This window comes from Macrobrachium rosenbergii, chromosome 17, assembly GCF_040412425.1.
Source record: "Macrobrachium rosenbergii isolate ZJJX-2024 chromosome 17, ASM4041242v1, whole genome shotgun sequence".
Lineage (NCBI taxonomy): Eukaryota > Metazoa > Arthropoda > Malacostraca > Decapoda > Palaemonidae > Macrobrachium > Macrobrachium rosenbergii.
The window spans coordinates 6,850,094-6,861,269 of NC_089757.1; positions in this window are offsets into that span (position 1 = coordinate 6,850,094).

The following is an 11,176-nucleotide window of genomic DNA, read 5'->3' on the forward strand; positions in this document are numbered from 1 at the left end:
CAGCCACGGCCCAGTGGTGGCCTATGTTGTTGGCATAGTTCCTCATTGGACGGGCGGGTACCGTTCTCACCTAGCACTCTGCTGGCCCCTCATTCGATTCTCCGACCGGCCAATGAAGAGTTAGAGGAATTTATTTGAGGTGATAGAAATTCATTTCTCGCTATAATGTGGTTCGGATTCCACAATAAGCTGTAGGTCCCGTTGCTAGGTAACCAATTGGTTCTTAGCCACGTAAAATAAATCTAATCCTTCCGGCCAGCCCTAGGAGAGCTGTTAATCAGCTCAGTGGTCTGGTTAAAATAAGGTAAACTTAACTTTTTAACCTATAACGGTGCCAGACGCACGATCATGGCTAACTTTAACTTTAATTAGAATAAAAACTTCCGAGGCTAGACGGCTGCAATTTGGTACGTTTAATGACTGGAGGGTGGATGATCAACATACCAATTTGCAGCCCTGTAGCCTCGGTAGTTTTTAAGATCCGAGGGCGGGGCAGAAAAAGTGCCGGCGGACCGACAGAGCCATCTCAGTAGTTCTCTTTTACAGAAAACTAAAAACTGGGTACAGCTAGGCCCCGAAGGGACGCTGCAACCACCCTTTAGTAATGCCTACAGCTCAGCACGTGAGGAGGCTTCTCTATATATCTGCTTGATTGACTCAGGTGTCACTTGCAGTTGCCTGACAATGGATGGTGAGCTTCTAAGCATTTCCTCAGACCTTAGGCTGTGCCATGGTCTCCATATCATGGCCCTCCATTGTCTTGGGTTTGGGGTTCCTGCTCTTGAGGGTACACTCGTGCTCAGTTTCCCATTTCGATTCCCTTTATATTTGTGTAATTGGATTTTGATAGTTGTTGGCCTGGAATACGTAGGGTCAGGGCTGTTTAGTGGGTTTTGTTTGATGACATTCAAATCTAGTTTGATGTATATACACACAAATATATATATATATATATATATATATATATATATACTGTATATATATTTTATATATGTATCTATTATATATATATGTATAATATATAAATATATATATATATATTATATATATATATATATTATATATATATATAATATATGAGCCTTTCAGTCGAGAAACATGCCAAGCGCCATCCTGGGCCAAAGTATTTTTAATTTAATTTATTGTGTTTTAAAAATGGCACTTGACATGTTTCTAGACTGACTGAAATATATATATATATATATATATATATATATATATATATATATATATATATATATATATATATATATATATATATATATATATATATATATATATATATATATATATATTCCATATTTCCACTCCGTTTTGGATTGTTCCATAAAATTGTAAATATGATGCCAGAGAGCGATCCTATTGTGTGAACCCCATTGCTGCTAAATACATCAGTTTGAGTTCCTCTCTGAAAATCTCATAGAATTCGGGCCTGGTCATCGGTACACCGAAGCACAGGTCATTTTCAGCTTATGACAGGGGCAAACGTCATTGAATGGCGCCCACAGCGTCACTTCCTGTTTGACGGTTTCGGCTATTTTGGAGGAGATACCCCGAGGCTCTGATAGTGATAGGCAAGTGAAATAGCATTACTGTGTTGTTTGTAGTTACATTTAGGGGAATATTCATACCTGGGTATGATTCTGGCTATCTTTCTTACACGGAATTCGATGACATTCTTATGAATCAAATGATCATGGAACCAAGGGGCACCTAGACTTATTTTCATGACAATTTCATGGAGACATAATGAAATGTGATTTTGGAATAGTCAGTAGAATTATGATAGGGAAGGCGCGCTTGATCCTGTACTTACGTACAAGATCAAGCGAGTACGTAAGTCGTTCAATTCTTTTGATATTTAACCTTAAGGAGAAAGGACTGGACTTGATGTATTATAAGTGGCAACCTTGTAAACCCGGCTGGGGTTTGATGTTGCTAAACACATCTTGCGTTTAGTCAAGAATCGAACTACCAGAAGTAACTTTGGTCTCATTCCAAATGAGGCCCATAAGTCTTAGAAAAGTCAGGAGGACGTGGTAGCTTCCATACTTTGGAGGAGAACCGGGTGTGAATGAAGATTGGATGTTTGTATATGTGTGTGCGAGTGCTTATAGTATTTTTAGGGGCGTAGGATCATATCGTTCTTTGCCTTGCAGACTCCGTACCGGGTATCAAACAGAAGACATCAGCGTTTGAAGCATTGTAGGTTATAACGATCATTGTACGGTAGTTGACATTTTTTTTGTTTTTTTTTTTGCTCTATCACAGACATCCTATTCGCCTGGGTGATTTTTACAGTGTGGGGCTCCGGGTTGCATCCTGCCTCTTTAGGAGTCCATCGCTTTTCTCACTATGTGCGCTGTTTCTAATAGCACACTCTTCTGCATGAGTCCTGGAGCTACTTCGGCATCTAGTTTTTCCAGGTTCCTTTTCAGGGATCTTGGGATCGTGCCTCGTGTTCCTATGATTATGGGTACAATTTCCACTGGCATATCCCATATCCTGCTTATTTCGATTTTCAGGTCTTGATACTTATCAATTTTTTCTCTTTCTTTCTCATCTACTCGGGTGTCCCATTGTATTGCGACATCAGTGAGAGATACTTTCTTCGTGATTTTGTCAATCAACGTCACATCTGGTCTATTGGCTCGTATCGCTCTATCTGTTCTGATACCATAGTCCCAGAGGATCTTCGCCTGATCGTTTTCTATCACTCCCTCAGGTTGGTGTTCGTACCACTTATTACTGCAAGCCAGCTGGTGTTTCTTGCTCAGGCTCCAGTGGAGGGCTTTTGCAACTGAATCATGCCTCTGTTTGTACTGGTTCTTTGCAAGCGCCGGACATTCGCTTGCTATGTGGTTTATGATCTCGTCTTTCTTATTGCACTTCCTGCATATGGGTGAGATGTTATTTCCATCTATTGTTCTCTGGAGACATCTGGTTCTTAGTGCCAGATCTTGTGCCGCTGTTAGCATTCCTTCTGTTGTGTTTCATCGTTGGCCAATTCTTTAGTCTGTCTCATGTACTTAAGTTGCATTGGTTTGTTGTGCCATTCCTCTGTTCTGTTTTTCACTCTCCTGTCTCTGGGTCTTCGTCTACTTTTATCAGTCCCTCTTCTCATGCACTCCTTACTATTATTATTATTATTATTATTATTATTATTATTATTATTATTATTATTATTATTATTATTATTATTATTATTATTATACAGTACAGTATAACTAGGCCACCGTGGCACATTTCAAACTCTCATAAGGCTTGTGAGAAGGTTCTTACTAATATGAGTAGCGGCAGTAGAAGAAAGGTAAGATTAAAGATTTACTGTAAGTTGGACAGCTAGGTCAGAAGAGACCAAGGGGTCAAAGAAAACAGAGATGGAACTGAAAGGGAAAAGCAGTGCAACTTAAGACAGATAGTACCCATTACAGTGTACCGAACTAGGCACAATGTAGAGTAAGCGGTAGTGCCGTACAATACATCAGATATTAAATTAATTGAGTGTCTTGATTGACGGGCTGTAAGTAATCTGGCGTTATAACTGCCAAGTCAGAAGTCCTGAATTGGTTAAGAATTTGAGTTCTGGAAGCCGAGAGTGCTGTATGATCCTTACATTAGAACTAGAGCTCGTCTTGGGAGTTAGTAAGCAAAAAAAGTACTTCCCGTATGGGGGTTAGTGGAGTCAGTGCACCTCATGTGGTGCACTGTAGGCTTATTAAGTGGTGTTTGTAGCGTTCCTTTAGCCTCGAGCTGCATTCAGTTTTTTACACCTTTGTTCCAGTTCCCATTCTTCAATCTTGTTGTCCAACACCTCTAACTTATACTTTTTAGTGCAACTGTGGGGTTTTCTCCCAGTTCCACTCTTGGATCCTTGAACTTTATTTTCTGTATTTTCTGGAACTCTTTATCTTGCTGTCCAACCACTCTAGCTCCCCTTTTTCACAGGCTCTAATGCTGAATGGCCGGAAGTGCCCCATTACTTGGCTTGACAGTCTAAATTTCATCATTCACATCAAATAGACGTACTGTAAATACGGTTTAAAGATCCGTGAATGCATTTTCAAAGCAAAGTCGCCGTCCGGAGTTTTTTTTTTTTTTTTTTTGATTGTCAGACAGCTCTGTTTTTTGTTTGGAATGCAAATACTAAACATGCGTTTGTCGACGCATCTGATTGAATTGTCTATTATCCTTTTGTCGTCATGTTGCGAACTGTCCGGAATTTTTTCTGGCTGACTGAGTCTGTTGTTATACCGCTCTCTCTCTCTCTCTCTCTCTCTCTCTCTCTCTCTCTCTCTCTCTCTCTCTCTCCCCAATAGCGAACGCTGGCATTCCGCGCTTGTTGTTGGCTGTCGATGAATGATACATAGGATCCATTGTGTATGGTCGATGTCCTTATGTATCTTGGATGTTTGAAGTCCTGTATTAGAGGCAGTGGGCCTCAATGAGGCTCGAAAAGGCAAGGGAGCGATCCTTAGTTCTTCATTTTGCCACCAGAGCGGAAAACGACGGATGGGGAAAATATAATTAAGTAATCATCAGCAGATTATTTTTCTTTTTCAAACGTCAAGTCTTCTGCCCGAAGGGAAAAATCGGAAACCAATACGTTAAATGCGACTCGTTATCGTTAATTGATGCTCTCGATATAGACAATAAGCCCTGTTACTACTCTCGCTGCAGCCATTTTTATGAAAGACTGAGACAGTGAGTTATTATCTTATTGCTCTTCATCAACTTGATACGAGTTTAGACGTCGAGACTCACCTTTTTCTTTAGTCTACAAATTATTTCTTGTCGAACCTCGTTTCACCCTGAAAGGAGAAAATATCCGACAAAAAGTTCCAATATCCCTAATGGAGTCTAATCCATTCTGCAAGAAACTCTCGCCGTTTTGAGACTATTCATACGACGCCTTTCATCTTCTTCATTTCGTTCTGTAAATCTAGCAGGCACTCTACCGCCTCTGATTGAACTGCCTTCGCTTCAGAATTGTTTTATCGAAGGACGTAAGGTTCTGTATCGATCCTTTTTTTCCAGAATGTTTCAGACCTCTTCTCACTAACGCTTCTACCACTTTTACAGTTCGGTGTTCTTGTTCTTTTTTTCATTATTATCTTGAATGTACACAGTGGGTGTGCCCTTTTCATTCATCTCTTTTTTTTTAGTCATATAATCATGAGACCTGAGGGATATATTATATATATATATATATATATATATATATATATATATATATATATATATATATATATATATATATATATATATATATATATATATATATATATTATATATATTTATATATATATATATATATATATATATATATATATCAATATATATATATTTATATTTTATGGCCAATTATTTATATTATATTTATATATTTAAATATATGTAATATATGTACATTATATATCAATTTGTACATTAAATTTCTAACTTTTCTTGGCCAGGTTCCACTCGTACTTTGTATGTAGAAAATATACTCTGAAATTGTACATTTTAACGGGCTTTACAACACCGTCTGGCATCCATTCAGACTGCTCAGCTCTTTCATTTCTATCTCTTTATCTCTCTCTCTACACTCTCTCTCTCTCTCTGTACTTCTAATTTTCTCCTCCAAGCAGGCAGGCCCGTAGGCGGTTAGTACCGTCAGTGCACCTCATGCGGTGCACTGTAGGCATTACTTGAGGTTGTTTGCAGCGTCCCTTCGGCCCCTAGCTGCAACCTCTTTCATTCCTTTTTACTGTACCTCCGTTCATGCTCTCTTTCTTCCGCCTTACTGCCCACCCTCTCCTGACAGTTGATTCCTAGTGCAACAGCGAGGTTTTCCTCCTGTTACACCGTTTAAACCTTTTCACTGTCAATTTCCGCTTCAGCGCTGAATGGCCTTAGTTGCCCCAGTGCTTGGCATGTATGCCTCAAATCTATAAATCAGTCGGTCAGTCCTCCAAGCAGGCGCCCATTATTTTCCCAGTGCTCGCAACTTCTCCCCATTCCCCTCCACAAGGGTGTTTCCGTGCGTGGATGGTAGACTTCCAGCCCTCCGCTCACATTCTGTTATCCGAACAGGGTGCAACATTTGTCTTGCTCTTCACGGATGGTGTGGTTTGCTGAAGAACCTTTCTTGGGAGTGTATTTGATTGGAGTCTCTACGGTGCTGTGGCATTGACCAACCCTAGTAGCCTGGGCATTCAGTTTCCTTATCCGAGGAGGACTGTGTAACCTCGTTCTGAAAACTCGGGCTGTGCCCTAGCCTTCCACATTCTTGAGTGTAAGTTTCCTTGCAAACTGCGCTGAGGAGCACTCTGCTTTTTAATCAGCTGTGATTTTCTCGCACATGTTTTCTGTTATATTATACATCAACATTTTTCTGTCGAAGATTTCTCAGCTAAGTGAAAGCCGTCAAGCCTCGTTCAATGTTGATTTGTAGCCGTTTTTAAAAACAACACATCTCCCACTACCAGCAATAATACTGATAATATTCTACAATGTTTATTGTAATCCAAATATTGACGACTTTATATATGATTGTCTCATGGAGAGGATTAGTGTGGCTCAGTCATAGGATTCGAAAGCTTCATTTGTTATTTGTGGAGACTGCTATGCAAAGCGAGTGGCTTAATTCAAATTCCACAGATCAACATGACTGGTCTGCTCACGAGTTCTGTGTATCCTCTGATTTTGTCAAGCAACTTTAGGAATCCATGCATATTTCTAGTAATAGATTAGACCTCATCTTCACAGATGTTCCAGTTATCGTAAAGTCCAAGGGCTGCAAGTAAATAGGCACTTCCGATCATTGTGCCATCGAGAAGGACTTATTTATCAGTCAGTATATTCCTACAGCCAACTGGGATTGTATTATTGAAGCTTGTTAAGTACTTAATATTACAGATGTTATACCTGATCCAGATCCAGAGAGGATGTTGAATGAAATGCTGGTGGCTGTTCCAGTAAGGTGTGTCCATAGAAAAGTCATCAAGGTCAGGACAAATGACCAAGCCTGGGTTGATGACACATGTAGACGAGTTACCACGAAAAACCGACCGAATTCAGTGCATGAAGATGAAATCGTTCACATGAGAACTACACCATTTTTGTCGAGTTTCGCTGTGCTTTGAATAGAATTTACCATACAGGTACGAGAAATTACAATTATTTATTAAAGAGGAAAATCGAAGAAATTACTCAGCCTCATCTGTGGTGGACCAAATCGGCATCATCTATCTTTGGGTCGGGCTTGTCTTCCATGCCACCACTACTAATAGATGATGGTAAATTGGTTTTTGACCCTAAGGGAAAGGCTGAACTGCCTCATCGAGCTTTTGAAGCTAAGCAACCAGCTGAGGATGTCCCTCTCCCTGGTAATTGTCATCCTGAACCTATTCTTACTAAATTTGCATTTTCCTTTAGAGATGTTAAGAAAATTCTTAATAATCTTGATAGCTGGGGTAGAGAAGATCCTGATGGTGTCCTCCCTTGTTTATTTAAAAAGGTTTCTAGCATGTTGTCTCCCAAGATTAGCAGATTCTGTAGGTTTTTAGGTAGACATAGTATCTTTGCCAATGAGCACGAGCTTAGTAATACAGTGCCTGTTCCAAAGAGTGGCACATCTGCAGACTGCAGTAACTACAAGACAATTTCTGTTTGCCCTCCGCTCTCCGGAGTTGCAGAAAAACTTTATTTTAAACCACTGTACAAGTATGTGGAATCCAAAAGATTTTTAGCTAATAATCAACATAACGTAGGAGGCAGTTGGGTACAGAAAAACTTTATTTTAAACCACTGTACAAGTATGTGGAATCCAAAATATTTTTAGCTAATAATCAACATAATGTAGGAGGCAGTTGGTACAGAAAACTTTATTTTAAACCTGCAAATGAATCCAAAAGATTTTTTTTAAGATTTGACATGCCATTAGCAAGAGAACTCTGTTAAGGATTTTGAGTGCTGAGTGATTCAAATAGATTTTAGTGCTGCTTTCGATTAGTAAATGGTTAAGCACTTATTATTAAGCTCCAGAATCTGGGATTAGGTGGACATGTTTTAGGATTACCTCAAGAGTCCCTTACAGGTAGGCAGCAGTGAGTTGCTGTTGCGGGGATATCTAGCGAACCAAGACTTATCATGTCTGGTATTCCACAAGATAGTGTTATTTGTTCGCTGTTATTACATGCTTTTATTTAACTAGACTTCTCCGTCTGTCTGTTTGAGTCAAATCTTGTAACTCAATTTTCGACCTGTTCCCTTGGTCCGATGGACTTGAAGTTTTGCGTGGTTACTCAGTCCCGGTGACAATACGTCTTTACATGATCAGTAGGTCAGCAGTGACTTCTAGTGACACTACAGCGACCTCTCCCAGTATCTCATGATTTGTTTGAAAATCTTCGGATTTTTCATACCCTCTTTGACTCGGTAGAATAAGTTAGTAACTCTGCGGATTTTTCAAACCAGAATATCACGTTCCATTTCTTTTAGTTAGAATGAAAAATCGGTTACAATTTCTGTCAAAAGTAAAAAGTATAAAAAAAAAAAAAATTAAAACGCTTTTATTAAAATGCACTAAGAAGTACTAAATAATTATTTGAGACACACCAGGATTTTCTTACAATTAATCATGCCTACAAAAATAAAAGCGTGAACGCCAAACATAGAAGGAAATTTTACAAGAAATACAACGATATATTTCTTTTCTTGTGGCATTTCCTTCCATGTTTGTGCCCTCGCGTTTATTTTTGTAGACGTGATTAAATGTAAGAAGATCCTGGTGTGTCTCAAAAAATTATCTTGTACTTTTTAGTGCATTTTAATAAAAGCGTGTTTAAAAAAATTTTTTTAGTGTATACAAGTGTTATAGTTGTTGACCTGGAAAATTAGATTGTTCAGTATGCCGATGATGCTACACTTATGGGTGTAGTAAAGCCTCCACTTATGGGAATTGAAGCTGCCCCTAGCGTATTGTAACAGAGCGGATTAGTGAATGATGTAGTCAACGGGATATGAAGCCGAACTCCAGTAAAACGAAAACATTGATTAAAAGATCTCGTACTGTTTTTTTCACACCCTCCCCTTCAGGTGAATGGGACTGCTGAATGCGACTGAAAGTTTGACTGCACTTGGTGCAACTTTTGACTCACATCTTACCTTTGAGAAACATCTCATGAAAGTGTCAGAAAATGTAGCGCGGAAGTTAGGTATTATACGTGAGGTCTCTCATATCTGTAAAAAGTGCAACTTGTTCTACGTCATTTGTCCTTCCTTTACCGGTGGATGTCTGTTTCTGCCAGAGATTTAATCTCTTTTAGGTATTGTGGTTCGTGGTGGTAGGCTTCTGTTTCCTGACACGAGACCAGATTTGCCTAACAGCAGCACCATTATGCAGTAAATGTGCCACGCTGTCGAAGTTCTCAGTTCCAGAGGTCCTTTATTCCTCACACCATTCGACTGTGGAACAGTCTTCCTGAGGATGTTGGGCAGTTATAGCCTCGAAAGTTCAGACGAAGACGATCCATTACTACCCTGAGACTATTCACCTTGTATTTTACTTATTGATTTATATTTTAACGTATTTATTTATTAATTTATAAATGTATCTTTTTCTTTTCTAACGACTGATCTCTTTCGGTATTTCCAATTATCTTATATAACTTCTTTCAAATGAACGCCATATTCTTTGGAAGCGTGGCCCTGAAGGTTTGTTCTATTTGAATATGGGTTTATCTTCTGGATAATAATAATAATAATAATAATAATAATAATAATAATAATAGTTGAGCGAAAAGTTCCATTTTGTCATACCACAAACATTACTAGAGAAGCACAAATTAGAGCCGCAACTTTTGTTTCATCTGAGAAATTCTAAATAACCCTTTCTATAATGTAGTCGAGGATAAGTTTGTTTACATTTGTTTAAACTGATTCATATTTTTGTTGATATTTTATCCCCGACTTTTGTATGGAAACTTGCCTTTCAAATCAGTGACCTCATAGTCCTGTTGCACTTGGATGGTTGCTCCTTTCGAGTCGCGGTAATTTAATACCTTCTGAATACTTGCAACGTTGTTGCATCTTCCCTCCCCTTTCATGCTGGTTCTCACAATGAACAGTGTAACGAATAAACTTTACCCTTTATCGATGGAACTCTCACCCGTCTGGATCGCATTAAAGACGAGATCCACACAATTTCCACCGTTTTCGCCGGGAAGGCACTACTTCTTTTCGGGCTTCAGTCGTCAGTCATTTTTTTTTTTTTTTTTTGCCAAAGTGGGTATCCCTTCTTACTCCTCCTCATGCTTGCCTAATGAGATTGCGTCACAGTGTTGGCTGCACCTTTCCCCTTTTGCAAAGGGACATTTATCTTAATGATCCAGTTAAGCAGGCAACTTTCCTCCAAATATTCCAGTGTAACTTTATGCGAGTGAAAACTTGTACAGAAGTACTCTCTCTCTCTCTCTCTCTCTCTCTCTCTCTCTCTCTCTCTCTCTCTCTCTCTCTCTCTCTCTCTATCTATATATATATATATATATATATATATATATATATATATATATATGTGTGTGTGTGTGTGTGTGTGTGTGTGTATATATGTATATATATATAATTTTTGTCACATACACCGTAACTTTTTTATATTTACAAATATTCACAAATACAGTAACTTACACCCAAGAGGAATTGTAATTGATAAGTGCTTCGACCCCAGTGGGATTCGAGTTGTTGCCTGGTTGGGAAACAACGACGTACAGTAACTTGACATACACACACACATATATATGTATGTTTGTATGTATTGTGGGTGTGTGTGTATATATTTATGCACACATGCATACATACATATGTATACTGTATATATGTCCATGTATATGAATGATATGTATGTGTACAGTATGTATGTATGTATGTTTGTATGTATTCAACTTACCCTTGCAGAAATAAGAGAAGACCCATTTTAAATATGACACCACGCTTAACATGCATGTTAAATGTGATGATTGTCTGCTTCTCTAATGTATATTTCATCTTTAAAATGAAAACATTTACTTCAGTATTTTCTCACCGCTGACACTGATTGTCTCCATAACACCCCCGAAGTTATCTTTGTCCATAACTGACGAGATGAACGTCTTACGTCAATCACTGCGGCTCGTTGCCTGGTGATGTGTCCCAAAGC